Raw genomic sequence first — 16,169 nt, forward strand, 5'->3', positions numbered from 1 at the left:
CCCATGCCCTCCAATCACTCCAGACCAGGTGCCAGTATCATGACCAACTCGGGCATTGAAGTCACCCAACATGATGACTCTATCCCTAGGGGCCACTTTAGCCAGCACCTGTGACAGGAGGCCATAGAAGGCATCTGACTCATCGGCTTTGCCTGCATCCCTCCACGGATGTTCATCTTCGGTGGGGGCATAAGTAACCACGACCACCATTCCTCGCCTCCGATTGATGGGAAGGCGAGCCCAAAGTAGCCTGGGGCTTACAGCTTCCCACACCTCACTGCCACGCTCCCACACCCCCTTCATTCTTTTGTTCAAAAGAAGAGCCACACCCTGTTGTTTGGCAGTCTGCTGCCCCGAGTAGAGGACTGTCCACCCATCATGGTGGCAGGAGCCAGAGCCGGTCCACTGGACCTCCTGAATGCCGCATAGATCCACCGGTACCGGTCCAGCTCCCGACAGAGGAGTGGCAGCCTCTCCTCCGCAGTGAGCGTTCGAACATTCCACCTGGCCACCCGTAGTGGCTTTTCGTTGTTTCTGGAGGAGCCCCGAGGGTGGATATTCAATCTCCTGGCTCCGCCAATTGGGGTTTGGCCAGGAGACGTCATAGACGCCTGGCCCCCCGGGGCCTCCGGCACAAGCTTATTAGTTACATATTTCAGCTTAACTCGTGGTCTCGAGGTAATTAATTGAAGGTGGAGGGGTTACCAGCCCCTCGCACCCGTCCAGAGCCCCCGTTTAGCCCCTGTGGTGGACACATATGCCATGAGGGTAGGAGCCAATCAATATTGGATCTCCCCCCACAGCACTCTCCACGACAGAGTTGCCCGTCCGGCACCGCGAGGAGGTAGGGGGTTGTTTTGCCGGACTCACACACACGCACGCACACACGTACAACAACAACAACCGCCATTCGCCACTAAGTGGCGGTGACGTCACCACGACACTTGTGGCAGACTATGTGCACCTTGAGGCCACGTGAAGTGTCGAACGCCCGCTGGCAGGAGGTCACCGGGCAGACCCAGGTGCCACGGGTCGACTGACTGAGATGAGTGGCTGATGCACTACCTGTTCCCCCTACTGTGCCAACTTGTTGTGCTTTAGCCACCCGGCGCTCCGCTCGTTGTTGTGAGCGTCGCTCCTCCGCCCTCCGTTGTTGTTGTTGGGCGACTGCCTCCAACTGCCCAGTAGCGTCTTTCACGAGCCACCTCCACAGAGGCCCATCTTGTCACCGCTGGTACCAGTCATCGGCAAGTCCACTCAGCTCCACATCCTCTTGTACCACGTCACTCCATCTCTTCTCTAGCCCATGCCACGCCCGTTTAGCCCCCTCAATCCGTACACACGCACACACACACACACCTACACAGCAGTCGTTATACTTTTATGATGTTTACTGCAGGGAACTTGCAGCAACATGGTCCTGACTTTTCGCAAGATATACCTCGCCTAAGAGGGCTCAGACTGTGCCATCGTATATATAAAACAGGTTACCATGGATGTTGACAGCGAGTGCGGGATATCTGGTTCCACCCCCCCCCCCCACCACCACCACCCCCTCGTGTTGACGAGTTCCATGCCTCGCTCGCGACGACATCCTCTGGAGACGGAGTGAGTCAACCGTCTCGTTCGAGTCGGGGAAAAAAATACGGATGAAAACCCATGCATACGCATGAATCTTGTAACGGGTTTCCAACACGCGTTTGTCTTCGGAAGTAATTAATGAGCACCAGTACGGAGCGCACGGGTAGCGGTGCACGGGCAAGATGCAATTCCATATTTTAAAAGAGTAATTTTTGGTTGCTTTTCGCGGTTTGCGTCTTCCAGGATTTTGTCTTTGTTTTTTGGGCAAACCATTTTGCCGGAACGGCAACGCAACTTCACACGAAAGTTTCCTTCGCATTGGGATCATCTTCCGCAAGCGGGTTTCAACCTTCGTGGAAGAAGCGTGGCAAATCGAGCTAGCGAGCGCAGATTCGGCGGAAGTCTTTCCCCGCGCCCTGTTACAAACAAACCGTGGTTGTTGATTGACAGTGAATGAGCTATGCATTAGCAGTCGCTCCTCATACCCCGCACGACTGATTTAACAAATTGTGCGGACGTTCAACGTGATGAGCGGTGTGGGCAGGGATGCGCTACGGATGGAGTTTTTAAAATCGTGGTTGCTGAGCACGCGCTTTAAAAAAATATGCCTCCAAAAACGCCAAGCGGCCGTTAATAAACAGCACTCGTGAATGTTGGAAAATAAGAATAGGTTTTAACCTTTTCTGGCAATAAAACAGGAGATGTTAAGATGTTTAAACACCGAATATATAACTTTCGTAAGGAATAAAGTCTGCATAAACCACACGTACTTGTGGTGAACATGCAAATGAATGTGCTCTGATAATGCATGGCATTGCATTTTAAACGGATTGGTCTGCACCAGAGAAAGCCTTCTTCATGGCATAGTCTCACCAGTGTTAGACCAGAGAACGCCAAAAGGCGGACAGTACAAAGACAATGCACTTATCACAGCAGCTACATCGCGAGAACTCTTTGCCAGTATCAAAATATGAAAAACAAGGATAGATTTTACCCTTTCTGAAGTTGCACTTTCAATGGCGCTATCACCGATTATTTGGTGATACCGCCGTTGGCAGTGGGTGCAACAAACACACATCTAATAACAACAACAACAACATTCAGCAGCACCGTGCAGGCAGCAACGAGGGTTGGTGGATCTCCACACAGACGCCGTGAAACTCCCTTGCCGTTTGCGTCGAACACGTGCGCAGTAGGAGCTGGTAGAGCAAAATGTAAGATTTATATAATCTGTCCAATATGCAATGGACAGAGAACCGCAGAGATTGGACAGGGAATTTGGCGGCGGCTGTCTGTGGTTCCTCCTCGCGCCCCTGAGCCGACCTCTCTGTTCGGGAGCGGACAAGTTCTTCTGTGGCGGCGGTGGCTCGTTACAATTTAAAGTTCTTCATTATTTATTCTCGGGTTATCTCGGTGCACCGGTTTGCTCGCGAGATTTCTTGCTCAGCGGGAGTGGAGTTCGAGGCCACCGTTTTAAAGACAGTGGTCGACTTTTAAATAAACTGAACTTACAGATATTTTTTTTATTTTACCAAGTGAGGCCCACTGAGCTATGTAGCTCTTTTTCAGAAGCGACCTGGCTATCACAAATGATAGCTCAACGACGTGGTTTATCACGTGGACATGCATAGCTGCCTCGAAACGTATTTGCCTAAATGTGGAGGGGAAACCCGGAGGACCTGAAGAAAAATCCACGCGACCACGGGGACAAAAGAACATGCAAACTCCAAATATACAACAGGCGTCAGGTGTCGGGATCAAACCCACCCCCTCCTGGATACCAGGCGAGGTAGTTAACACATCTGTGGTGCTGATGCTTCTGGCCTATTGCTGTAGGCGGAGCCTAAAGCAGAATTCGTTTTTCTGGGGTGCATCAATATAAGGTTACAAATCGCCTCGAGAAAGTGAAAGAGAGAAAGATGACAAAAGAGAGTTTGTGGCGAGATTAGCGAAATGTGAACAGCACATAGTCGCGTGTAATCAGACGAGAGAAGAGCGATGGCGACGAGAGAGAGATTCCGTGAGACGAGATGAGAGAGCCGCAGACACAATGGAGATGAGAGAGATTCATTTATTCCACGTTAATTGGTATCCCTATGTTAATCACGAATCTGGGCGAACCTTGGATCACTTGGGACGCTTCAGCAACGTGCTAAGTTTTGCTTACGCCTTGCGCCGCAATCGTCTTAACAACGCACGGGGGGGGGGGGGTGGCATCGAGGAGGTGGATGAGGTGAGAGGCGGCGATGGGGGCGATGAGGGCCCCGTTAATTAGGCGCTGCTCTCGAGGCCAGCATTGTCACTTCTCGTGCCGCTAATTAACCGCAGCCTTCAGGAGGTGACGCTCGGGCGCAAGGGGCCCCTGCACTCGTCGGCAAAACCTTTCTTTTTGTTTAAACATTCTCACCACACGAGAGTGCCTCTCGCGCGGAAGCGATAAAAGTCAACAAACAATCGGGTGGCGGCGGAGGCCTCTCTCGCTGCCCTTTGTTGGCACGGAGAAACAAGCCCGAGCGAGGTCTCGTCCGCTCCAGCGTTTTAAGCGTGAAGGGTAAAGGCGCAGCCCTGCGATGCCTTGCTCGCGTCATTGCCGCCGGGAATGGCCTTCACGAAAGGGAGCTTCAGAGAACCACCCCCCCTCCTCCTCCTCCCCCCGCAGTCCCCCCACATCTGGAGAGTATTTTTGTCAGAGTCGTCCACGCTGTCCAGACGTCCGGAAGGAGTTGGGAGATTACCCACACTTTACCCCCCCCCCCCCTTCTACGACACCTGCAGATCTACTGACTGCGGTGGCACATTTATTAACGCCTCCGTTGCTTCTGGGAAGGCATCCTATCAGCTGCTTTGGTTCAGTGCAAGCAAACTTGGGACCGGTTTTGGCATTCAGTATCTCATCAGCTTGCCTGACCCGATCCTGGTGAACTGCTCGATATACAAGTTTCCCGCGCTGTGCGCGGGTTTCGGTTTTTGCGATTTCGCGGAGATGCGGCTAACCTCTTGATATTCCAATATTCGCTGTATGCGGCTTACATTCACGCATATGCGGCGATGCGGTCGGTCGTGAGACAACGTTCGTTATGCGCTGTACATGTGCTACACTCGGCACGCAACTGTCACGTGCAGTTTCTCTTTGTGCGCCCTTGCTTTTGAGCGCATCTACGCATTATGTGTGCATGTCGAGCCTCTTTCGCACCCCACGTAGTCAACCGTGCTAATCGGAGGTGCGGAGGGAAGGACAGTCGTCGGTCCACTACAATGCGATTCTTTTTGATTTAAAGCTTTCGTGACTGCAGTGATTCATATTCTTGGTTCTTTCGGTAAAGTCACGTTGAAGGGAAACAATGCAATAATAAAATGTATATTTTATTTTAAAATATATTTTATTTTTAAATATATATGTCATTTTATTTTTTAATTGTTTCCCTTCAACGTGACTTTACCGAAATATATATTTTATTATTTTATTGTTTCCCTTCAACGTGACTTTACCGAAAGAACCAAGAATATTAATGCGATTCTTGACAATGTGAGTCCAATTACATCCACCGCATAAAGCGAGGGAAACCTGTTCTACTGTATTAAACACAATTTCACCACCACGGCTCACGAGCGGGTGGTGTTTGGTCAGCACCCCAGCCCCGGCTGCCTTTGTCTCCCCAGTGCTGGTGTTTACACACACGGCGCCAGTAACTCAATTGAGGCAAAGCCAATAGAGGGAGATTCGAGAATCGTTCTAGATATCACTCACCACTGACGTTAGCCGTGGACAGGGATCCAACCCGGGTCGCCCTGTTCGTTGCGGGAGCGCGCACACACCAACGCATACAATTGCACATTCTCCCCCAACCACATACACGTGACCCCCCCCTCCCCTCCCCATACCATCACAGGCCAGGGGTTTAACGGAACGAGCAAGTAAATAAAGAAAGAACGAATCGAGCTCACGAATGTGACTGGAAATAAATCACTAAATTGGTGAGAGACGAGGTGGATCGGGTGGGGGGTAATGAGTCTCTTGAGAGCGCCAATAATCTGCCGCGGTCCGTGATCACGGACAGCAACCGTAGCAACAGCGGTGGCAACGGCGGTGGCGGTGCTGAGCAACCGCAGGCCCCGTTACCATGGGAACGGAGGTGCGCCTCGCCAGCCAACTCACGATTCACGTGGGGTAGGGGGGGTGGGGGGCAACCCCGTCCATCGCTCAAGCCAGGCTTGGTTTTACTCTCCCATCAAAATCGCAATCGGATGCTAAGCTGTGGTCGATTTTTGATGAACATGATGATGAGTTCGTTTGTAGACTGGTTTGACACAGAGTATATATGAGCGTGTGTGTGTATGCAGGGTGGCCCAAAAGTCAGGACACAAAGGGCTACTTAATTAAATTTAACACTGACATTAGGACGATGTTAATTGATTATTCTTTAAAATAAAATCGTATCTGTTACCATAATTAATATCTAATTTTCTACTCTTTTCCCTGTTGGTGTCACCCAAAATTCTCCGTTTGCAAAACTCGACCAGGAACCTTGTATGAACTGAGACAATTAAAACGTAATTGATGATGAACGTTAAAAAAAATACACGGCTGTAATCGCATAACAACAAATACATTCGTTTAAAAAAGAAATTCACGCATCATATATTCATGTCGATGGAAGTCAGTTTGAACATTTATTAAATAACCCATGCGATTTGTTAAATTAAATAAAATAACCCGATGTGCCCTGACTTTTGGGACAACCAGAATATGTAAAATAGTCGTCTGTTTACATATTAGTTTGATATAGTTGCACTAAATCCGTTTGAAATAAATATTCTGTTGTGATTGCGTGCGCCACACAACCTCGGCACTCAGCTGCATTTTTTGCATACAAATATACTGAACGTGCAGTACATTCAATTATTGCTTGAGAATTCACAGCCTATTGCCAATCGCCAGCTGATAACATGTAGACGACTAGATACCTCTGATATGCAATGTGATAGGTATATATATTAGATTTATTAATGGATGTATGTCATTTGCATAATCCCTCGAGATGGAACTTATCGTTTTCAAGGTTGACTATGGTGTCGTATGACACGTAAACAGCGCACACATGATGGCACCGCGTATACAAACAGCTAAAATATATACCTTACACAGTATGCATTTATACAAAGCCAAATAAATTTACCGTACACAATCAACACTGTGCCACGAATACAAATAATACAGCCAAGGTAATGCACTTTGAACAAGACTCATTCTATCGATGAGACACGGAAGATCAACACTGGCCCTGACTTTGCTTGCTTAAACAGATGCTGCTGAATAATAGCAGTCCGGGAAGCCAATATAGGCTGACGGACTAACACGTCGTTTGTACGTACAGCGAGGTAACCGAGTGAAGCTCTGCTCGGATTTATTTGCATGTGGACGATGGCGACACGTGGTCTCAAGACCTCACTCAGTCTTGCCACTGTCACGCCACGACGAGGCAATCTCGAGGCAGTCCACGTGCGGGCGATGACAAACCCCAAATACATCTAATGATTCATTTTATATAGCATCTCACAATCGCTGAGATACCACAGGGAAAGCTGGAAGGTTGCCAGGTGGTGAGTCAGCGCGAACCACAATTGCTCTGCAGTTCTCTATATATTAAGATGTTTCCAGCCAATGAGTGAGTGTATATGAGGAAACCGGAGCACCGAGGGAAACCCCCATCCATACGAGGGGGCAGAAGGGATAGGTGGTATCAGTCCACACGTTGATTCACTGCGTTCTTCTGGCAGAGACAGGCTAATGGCCAACTTCCTCGATGGCCACGGGGAGGGAGTCTCACAACGTTTTGTAATTCGTGCGGTGATCCACCAAACCCCGCCCGATCCTCCCCCTCTCGTTACGAATCCTTCAGCGTCTGCATAACATTCACAATTTGAGTACTTACTCTCCAACACACCTACAGGCTGAAGCAGTAAGTAATTGGCGTTTTGTTTACGTGACAAATCCCTTACTAATTGGCTGTGTCGGGTGGTGGAGGGTTACGACACATTTATACTTACGCGATCTAACCCAAAAACCTTTATTAGCAATAATATTGGTCGCGAAAGCCTCCTGCGTGTTAAACTGCTACGGTGTTTATACGTTTAATTTAAAGAAATACGCGAAACACCCTGCAGTTGCTAATTACGCCGAAGGTAATGTGTGTAACTTGTTGCGTTCAAGAGGAAAGCTGCTTAACCCCCCCCCCCCCCCCCAAGCAGAGACGCATGGCTGCCTCGTTGCTCGCGCCTGTTAAACATTTGCCCCCCCTCTGTTGCGCGAAATTGGATTCACAGAGACAAAGATCACCCCCCCCCTCCCGTGTTAGCCCACACGCGCTCTTTGGAGCCCGTGTGCGGTTTGCGAGCAACTCTGACGGCTGGGGTGACACGCGAATGGGAGGTGGTGGTGTGGTGAGGATCACGCCCAGCTACCTTTGACTCCTCAGCGCTGATGTTTTACACACGTTCAAGGCTGAGTCGACCTCGGGGAGGCCCAGGGCCCGTTCAGATAATCGTCATTGTTGTTGGTGGCCGTGAGCGGGAATATAACTCGTGTGACGGAGTCCGTATCGCAGCACGCTGGACCAGTACATCAACACTCCCCCCCTCCACACACACACAAAGATGAACAACCCCCGTATAAATTTTGATTTAAAGCTTTCGTGACTGCAGTAATTCATATTCTTAGTTTTTTCGGTAAAGTCACGTTGAAGAGAAACAACAAAATAACAAAATATATATAAAACAATAAAAAATTCTCACGACGTTTCGACCATAACTCAAACGGTCATCATCAGGTGTGTCGGTTTGCATAAATTTATTTTGAAAACGGCATATTTATTTATATATATAAAAATAACGTTTGCGTCACGCGCAACGATGGCAGTTTGCCAGGACTAGTCCATCTATTTTTTGAAAAGAGGAGGGGGGAGACGAAATTTGTTTTTATGTAAGCTGTCTGAAAGGCACTGTAAGCGTGAACAATCAATCAAGAACTGAAATGATTTATCAAATCTTTCCAATGATTGCTAAGATAGAATCCATCTTCTCGGTTGAAATTGTCTCTGTGTTTGTATATGTGGATAGCCTCATGAACGAATCTCTCATGGAAGCCAGATGGCTTACAAAGAACCTCCGTCTTGGAAAAGTCAATGGCATGTGAGCCTACTGAATTAGAACAATGATCTGCTACGGCCGAGGTGTTGGTCCTACCGTGTTTAAGGTCTGCTTTATGTTCACGAATGCGGTCCGAGATATGGCGTTTGGTTTCTCCAATGTAACTACTACCACAGAGGCAACTTAGTTTGTAGACACCAGGGTATTGTATGTCCGGAATCACATCTTTTACAGACGGAACCAGATCACGGATTTTATGTAATGTGTTGAAACGGACCTGGATCTTGTGTTTATTCAAGATTTTGGAGATCTTTTTTGTGATCCCAGCAATGTAGGGTAAAGTGATGGTTTTGAAAGGCTCCTCAAGAGGGTTCTTCTTCATGGTTTGAGTGATAGCTTTGCGGATTGTATAGTCGGAGTAACCATTAGCCCTAAGAGCTTGGTGTACGTGCTTGAGTTCACTGCTTATGTGTTCCTGGTCGGATATGCATTGGGCTCTATGATACAGAGTCTTGATGAGAGAATTCTTCTGTGATGGATGGTGGTGGGAATCCGGTTTCAGATAAGCATCCGTATGGGTAGCTTTCCTGTAGACAGAGTGGCTCATTGAACCATCAGGTCTCTTTTTAATTAGGACATCCAAAAAAGGTATCTTGCCATCTATTTCGACTTCCATGGTAAATCTGATGGCTGGGTGTATGGAATTGATGTGGTCGAAGAATTTGTCTAGAGCAGGCCGGCCATGTGGCCAGATGACAAAAGTGTCATCCACGTACCTCTTCCATAAGGTTGGGCGCAGAGTGGCAGTCTGGATGGCGTCAGTCTCAAATTTCTCCATGAAAATGTTAGCTAACAGTTATAGCTAACATTTTCATGGAGAAATTTGAGACTGACGCCATCCAGACTGCCACTCTGCGCCCAACCTTATGGAAGAGGTACGTGGATGACACTTTTGTCATCTGGCCACATGGCCGGCCTGCTCTAGACAAATTCTTCGACCACATCAATTCCATACACCCAGCCATCAGATTTACCATGGAAGTCGAAATAGATGGCAAGATACCTTTTTTGGATGTCCTAATTAAAAAGAGACCTGATGGTTCAATGAGCCACTCTGTCTACAGGAAAGCTACCCATACGGATGCTTATCTGAAACCGGATTCCCACCACCATCCATCACAGAAGAATTCTCTCATCAAGACTCTGTATCATAGAGCCCAATGCATATCCGACCAGGAACACATAAGCAGTGAACTCAAGCACGTACACCAAGCTCTTAGGGCTAATGGTTACTCCGACTATACAATCCGCAAAGCTATCACTCAAACCATGAAGAAGAACCCTCTTGAGGAGCCTTTCAAAACCATCACTTTACCCTACATTGCTGGGATCACAAAAAAGATCTCCAAAATCTTGAATAAACACAAGATCCAGGTCCGTTTCAACACATTACATAAAATCCGTGATCTGGTTCCGTCTGTAAAAGATGTGATTCCGGACATACAATACCCTGGTGTCTACAAACTAAGTTGCCTCTGTGGTAGTAGTTACATTGGAGAAACCAAACGCCATATCTCGGACCGCATTCGTGAACATAAAGCAGACCTTAAACACGGTAGGACCAACACCTCGGCCGTAGCAGATCATTGTTCTAATTCAGTAGGCTCACATGCCATTGACTTTTCCAAGACGGAGGTTCTTTGTAAGCCATCTGGCTTCCATGAGAGATTCGTTCATGAGGCTATCCACATATACAAACACAGAGACAATTTCAACCGAGAAGATGGATTCTATCTTAGCAATCATTGGAAAGATTTGATAAATCATTTCAGTTCTTGATTGATTGTTCACGCTTACAGTGCCTTTCAGACAGCTTACATAAAAACAAATTTCGTCTCCCCCCTCCTCTTTTCAAAAAATAGATGGACTAGTCCTGGCAAACTGCCATCGTTGCGCGTGACGCAAACGTTATTTTTATATATATAAATAAATATGCCGTTTTCAAAATAAATTTATGCAAACCGACACACCTGATGATGACCGTTTGAGTTATGGTCGAAACGTCGTGAGAATTTTTTATTGTTTTATATATATTTTGTTATTTTGTTGTTTCTCTTCAACGTGACTTTACCGAAAAAACTAAGAATATGAACCCCCGTATAGTCTTAACATATTTTTAGAGCAAGTGGTGTTAGCGAGCGTGTGTGTATGTTGTCGTGGTTAGCCCGCCGAGTTAGATTCCCACTCACGGACAACACCGCTGAAGATTCTAGATTTAAAGCTTTCGTGACTGCAAGGATCCATACTCTTTGGTTCTATTCTACCTACGTGACTTTACCGAATAGAACCAAAGAGTACCGCTGAAGATCACCTGAAACGGTCCTTGGCCTACCCTAGATCGACTCAGCCTCAAGTGAGCACCTGGTGCTGTGCGTGAAAAAACATCGCCGCTGGCGGCCGGCAAAGCGCCGGCCACCGACTCCCTCGTGTGCCACAGTGCCGACCATCACAGCTGCTCTCTCACAGCACTGGCCCCAAAAGTCTGCTCAGGCTATGGGGTGGGTGTGGGTGGGGGGGTCTTTGTCTTGTCACACGCGCGCGCGACACATTTCCCTATCAGCATGTTTGGTTTGACAGGGTCCTTCATCCACCTCGCTTCGCCCGTTTCTATTTCACAACAAAATGCAATGGGAGGCGGTGGCGTGACGGGCTGATGCTCATCAGCGAGGAACCGCCGCCAAACCGGGCGCGAACACAGCGCGCCTCATCAACGTGGGAAAGCCACGCGACTAATAAAACATTCTCCCCTCCCCCCCACACGGTCCAGCTAGGAGGCACATGACCGTAGGTGTAAACAAAGGCTGCTTACTAGCCATGAAACAAAGGGAAGCGAAAATATCGGGGGATTTTGTGTGTGTGTGTTTGTCCTTTTCACAACTGAACCACAGTACCTCGCCTATCTCGTCGAGGAGCATAAAACCATCATCACGCCAACTGAGGTCATCCTCGCAGCGGCGGCTTTTGGCTGGCCGTCGAGCAAAGGCGGTCACCGCATCGCAGGCTTTCAGATGCGCTTTTCGGGGCCGTCTGGAACGCTCTCCTTTCCGATATTAAGAAGCCAATGGAGCAATGCACTTTTAAAATATGGTTTGAAAACGCATTTTTTAATAACTATTTTTTTATTTAGTTGGTTGCCCCCGCCCCCCGCACCCCCGATCAGCACGGTTGGCTACGTACGGTGCGAAAGAAGTTCAACATACATACGGAGGTGTTGAGTTGAGCCACACTTTGTTCCTCTCGCTGTGTGCATCAGCACTGGCCGCTCGTCGCGTCCTCACAGCTATGCGGTGCCATCCTCGTCGTCGAACAAAGGAAATGAGTTGAAGCCGAAGAATTTTGACTTTCATTTTGCCCTATTACACGGGTTGATGCTCTTTCGCCAGTTGCTCGGTTATTTTCCACGGGAGATCCGTGGTGCTTTGTGAGCAGCAGCAACAACAACATCAACAACATACAAAACAAACCCCCATCAATGTTGAAAAGAACGAGTGTAACGGTGGTCCTTAAGGAATATTGCACAACTCACAAACGAGCTATTTGATGGCCGCAAACGAGCACAGCACCACCGCTCTGGCGATGCGAGTCAGGTCCCCGAAATAGACTGCGCCATTTGTCACTCAGACAGCGCAACTGGTATATTAAAAAAAAGTTATTCTTATTATTATTTATTACCGTAGACGTATTTGCTAATTGCTAAAACACCCCGCAGCAGCTGCAGCAGCAGCAGCGGCAGCGGCAGCTGACACAGCAAATTTCCGACGTGTCCTGCTCTCTATTCGGATGCTCTAAGTGTATTATCACAATGTTTGATGCGTTTAGATTCGTGTCAAGCTCCGCGCTTGCGCTGCTATCGGATCTTTCGCAGCGCCCGATGTACGATCCGTCACGTTAAAAGCCCAATTAATCGATGGGCACGTCGCGGACACGTGCGGCAAAGTGTGGGTTCTCAGTTTTCCAAGACGTCTGCCCAGCGCGGTTGACTATGTAGGGCAATGTAGGTCTTAGAGAACTTCTCCAGAGCTCCTGCTTGCGGAGGACCTTTGGCCAAACAGCGACATTAGCAAGCAATTGCTGGGGCTGCACCTTTGCATTTTATATTCCTGATATATATATATGTATGAATTGTAATGCATAATTGGATCAGAATCAGAATATGTATTTATACTGGAGGAATCCGATGAGCTATAAAGCTCTCTTTTTTTACAGATTTCCATTCGGGGCGAGTAAGAACGTTACAACAACGAACAATACAAAAACACAATAGGAGTGCAAAGTATAGGAAAGGTAAACAAATAACTTAAAATATATACAAATAAAACTAAACTTAAAAAAAATATATTTCCAGGTAACGCCAATGAGCAATTGCTTTCTTTTTCAGAAGTGACCTTGCCATAAATTATAGCTCAACTAAGTGGCTTATCACGTGAACATGTACAGCAGCAACATATTCGACAAAATATAGACGCATGTTTCTAGAGGTGGGGGGGAAAAGACCGCGGAGAGCCACACGCAAACTTCAAATGTACAGCAGGGGTCAGGGTCGTGATCGCTACTCTCGTGTACTCAAGAGGCGCCTCATGACTCACTTTCAGTTTTCGCCGCTAAGGGGGACGATGTTCCCACGTTGCAATCCCAGTTGATCAACTCGCAAAGGTATTCTCTCAGCGTTGGGTGCGTTTGGTCGAACCCAGCTTCCATTGCACGGTTGTTGCATTGCTTTATTGTTTTCCACCGTGCGAGCGTATTACATTTTTTAGACGTTGGCACGTGTGTTGTTGGGTTGTGTGCTTTTTGTTGTTGTTACTTTTGTCTTCTCTATATATATATTTTAAATGCACAGGCGTTGGGATTCATCACGCGTGGAGGCACAAGTTATCTCGTTGTGCGGCTGATGGAAAGTGAAGGCTATTTCCCATCTCGTGAGCCAGCCCGCGCTCGGCTCAGACACAGCAGCCGTCCGGATTAACCCCTCCCGAGGCGAACGCGGCAGCGCTGTCGCTCACAGGCGCCTGTCGACTCGCGTGCCAAAAATCTAGCATCAAAAGGACAGGAACTCCGAGTTAGAATTCCTGACCAGCGAGTCCATTCGGGAAAGGAGCGCCTCAGTAGCGAGATGTTATGTCCCTCACCTGGTATGCAGGAGGTCGTGGGTTCGATCCGGAACCTTACGCCTATATATTTGGAGTTTGCATGTTCTCCCCGCGGTGGCATGGATTTTTCTCCAGGTCCTCCGGGTTTTTTTCCCCTCCGCGTTCAGAAACATACGTTAAGAGCATTTGTCTGATAAAATAATTTCCACACGATAGCCACGTCGTTGAGCTATCATTTGCGATAGCCAGCTCGTTTTGCTCAATGGGGCTTACCTGGTAAAATAAAAAAAAAATAGTTTATTTATAGCAAGAGGTGGTTAGCCGGGCAGTGGTGGCGCATGACTGTATTCCAGAATTGTTTGGTAGCGAGAGTCGATGGATCGCGCGAATGTTGCACGATTCACTAACAACTATCTGCGTGTGATAAAGTGTTGCTCCCCTGCCTGCGTTGAGTTTTCTCTGGGTTGTCTGGTTTCCTCCCACATGGAGAAACACTCGTTACGTGGCTAGAAACATCCTTATATAAATAAAGGGCCGCAGAGCTTGGGCAATTGTTGGCGCCGGCTCACCGTTTGGCTTGCTGCATTCCTTTGCGTGAACGAACGACGCTTTACACAAATGTGCATTATGATTACATTTCGTCAAAATTGCGGCCGCTTGGTCAGCAAGGAAGGGAGCGGTGACGCCGTCGTTGGCACAATGCCCTGTGCACTCGGTCACCGGAGTTTGACTCCCGGCCGTGGCTCACATCGGTGGTGAATCCAAGAGCGGCCTTACAGGTTAGGCAGGCCACAGATTGAGCATTCGTAATTTTAAGCTTTTAACGATGAAGATGCAGTCCATAACATTGGCTATGAAAATGCATCTTCTTTGGTTCTTTCGGTAAAGTCACGTAGATTGAGAAAGAAGATGAATCATTGCAGTCACGAAAGCTTTAAATCGATATGAAAATGCAGTCCAGAGCTTTGGCTTTGGCTATGTACTACATCTTCCGGAGTTGAGTCACTTCACATCCACACTTGTATTCGGAATGCTGCAATAATTAACGTGAGGGCCGACTTGGCCCCGCCCAGAGAAATGTGGCATTTCCACCAAATGGCTCACGGCTCTCTCAGAAGAAGACGAGCACTCTCCCTATTGCTCGTCGCCAGCAAGGAGACGCGTCTGACTATTTAAATGCCGATCGACTGGCTGCGTGACTCCAGCGGAGCGCGATTATTCCACCGCGCGAACCTTCCGAGCCTCGCCGGGCAAGGCGGCACATGGGCCCCATCGTTCATCACGCAGGCAGTCGCCCGGCGCGTCGCAGTGTCGGAGGGTGTTCATAGCATGAATGGGACGTTTATAGACAATCGAGATGCGCACCGACCTTTATCGTGGTAATTTATTTAATGACTTCGCACTTAACATTATGAGACCTCCTTTGCCAGAAACAAGATATAGGAATAGGTTTTACCCTTTTAACTGGCACAAAAACTGACACCTTTATTCAAGGCATCATGTTTGCAATGACCATAACACAAGCAGTCAAAATGCAAACAAAAAAGACAACTCTGATAATAATATGCACTGTCCTTGAATTTGATTGCTGTCTCGGGTGTGGACCAATCAAATTCAAGGACAGTGCATATTATTATCAGAGTTGTCTTTTTTGTTTGCATTTTGACTGCTTGTGTTGTGGTCATTGCAAACATGATGCCTTGAATAAAGGTGTCAGTTTTTGTGCCAGTTAAAAGGGTAAAACCTATTCCTATAGACTTCGCACTTGTTCGCCGAAGAGAATTTTTTTTTTAAACGCGATGCGAACTGAAATATAGCAAAACAATCAAGGCCCACGATTGCGCGGACCGAATGCATTGGGGAGAGCGGTGGAGCAGTGGTTAGCGCACCAGTTCGGCGACCATTTCCTCTTGACCTTTTCTACCCAGCCCATGCTGCTGAGAAGTCTTCGACACATGGCATGCCGGAATTTGTTTGAATTATTAGAGATTTATTTTATCCAAATTAGGTAATAATAAAAATTAAACTTAACGTCAAATTTCGGTGCAGTTATTGCTGACTAGGTTGAGATAATCAACTGCATACACTGGAGAAGCCAACTTACCTGCAAACCAAGCCTCTGGGTTTCTACGAGTCTATAAGTAAATCTGTAGGTATCTCTGTAATTCTGTGGGTCTCCATGGTAAGTCTGTGGGTATCCGTGGGAGTTTATGAGTCTATTGTGGTGACCGCACTTTGACCAATGTAACTCTTTCAAGCAATCTATGTAAATCTATATAAGGCAAGAATTGA

Source organism: Petromyzon marinus, chromosome 18 (genome assembly GCF_048934315.1).
Source record: "Petromyzon marinus isolate PM22_M1 ecotype Great Lakes invasive population chromosome 18, UKy_Petmar_22M1.pri1.0, whole genome shotgun sequence".
Classification (NCBI taxonomy): Eukaryota; Metazoa; Chordata; class Hyperoartia; order Petromyzontiformes; family Petromyzontidae; genus Petromyzon; species Petromyzon marinus.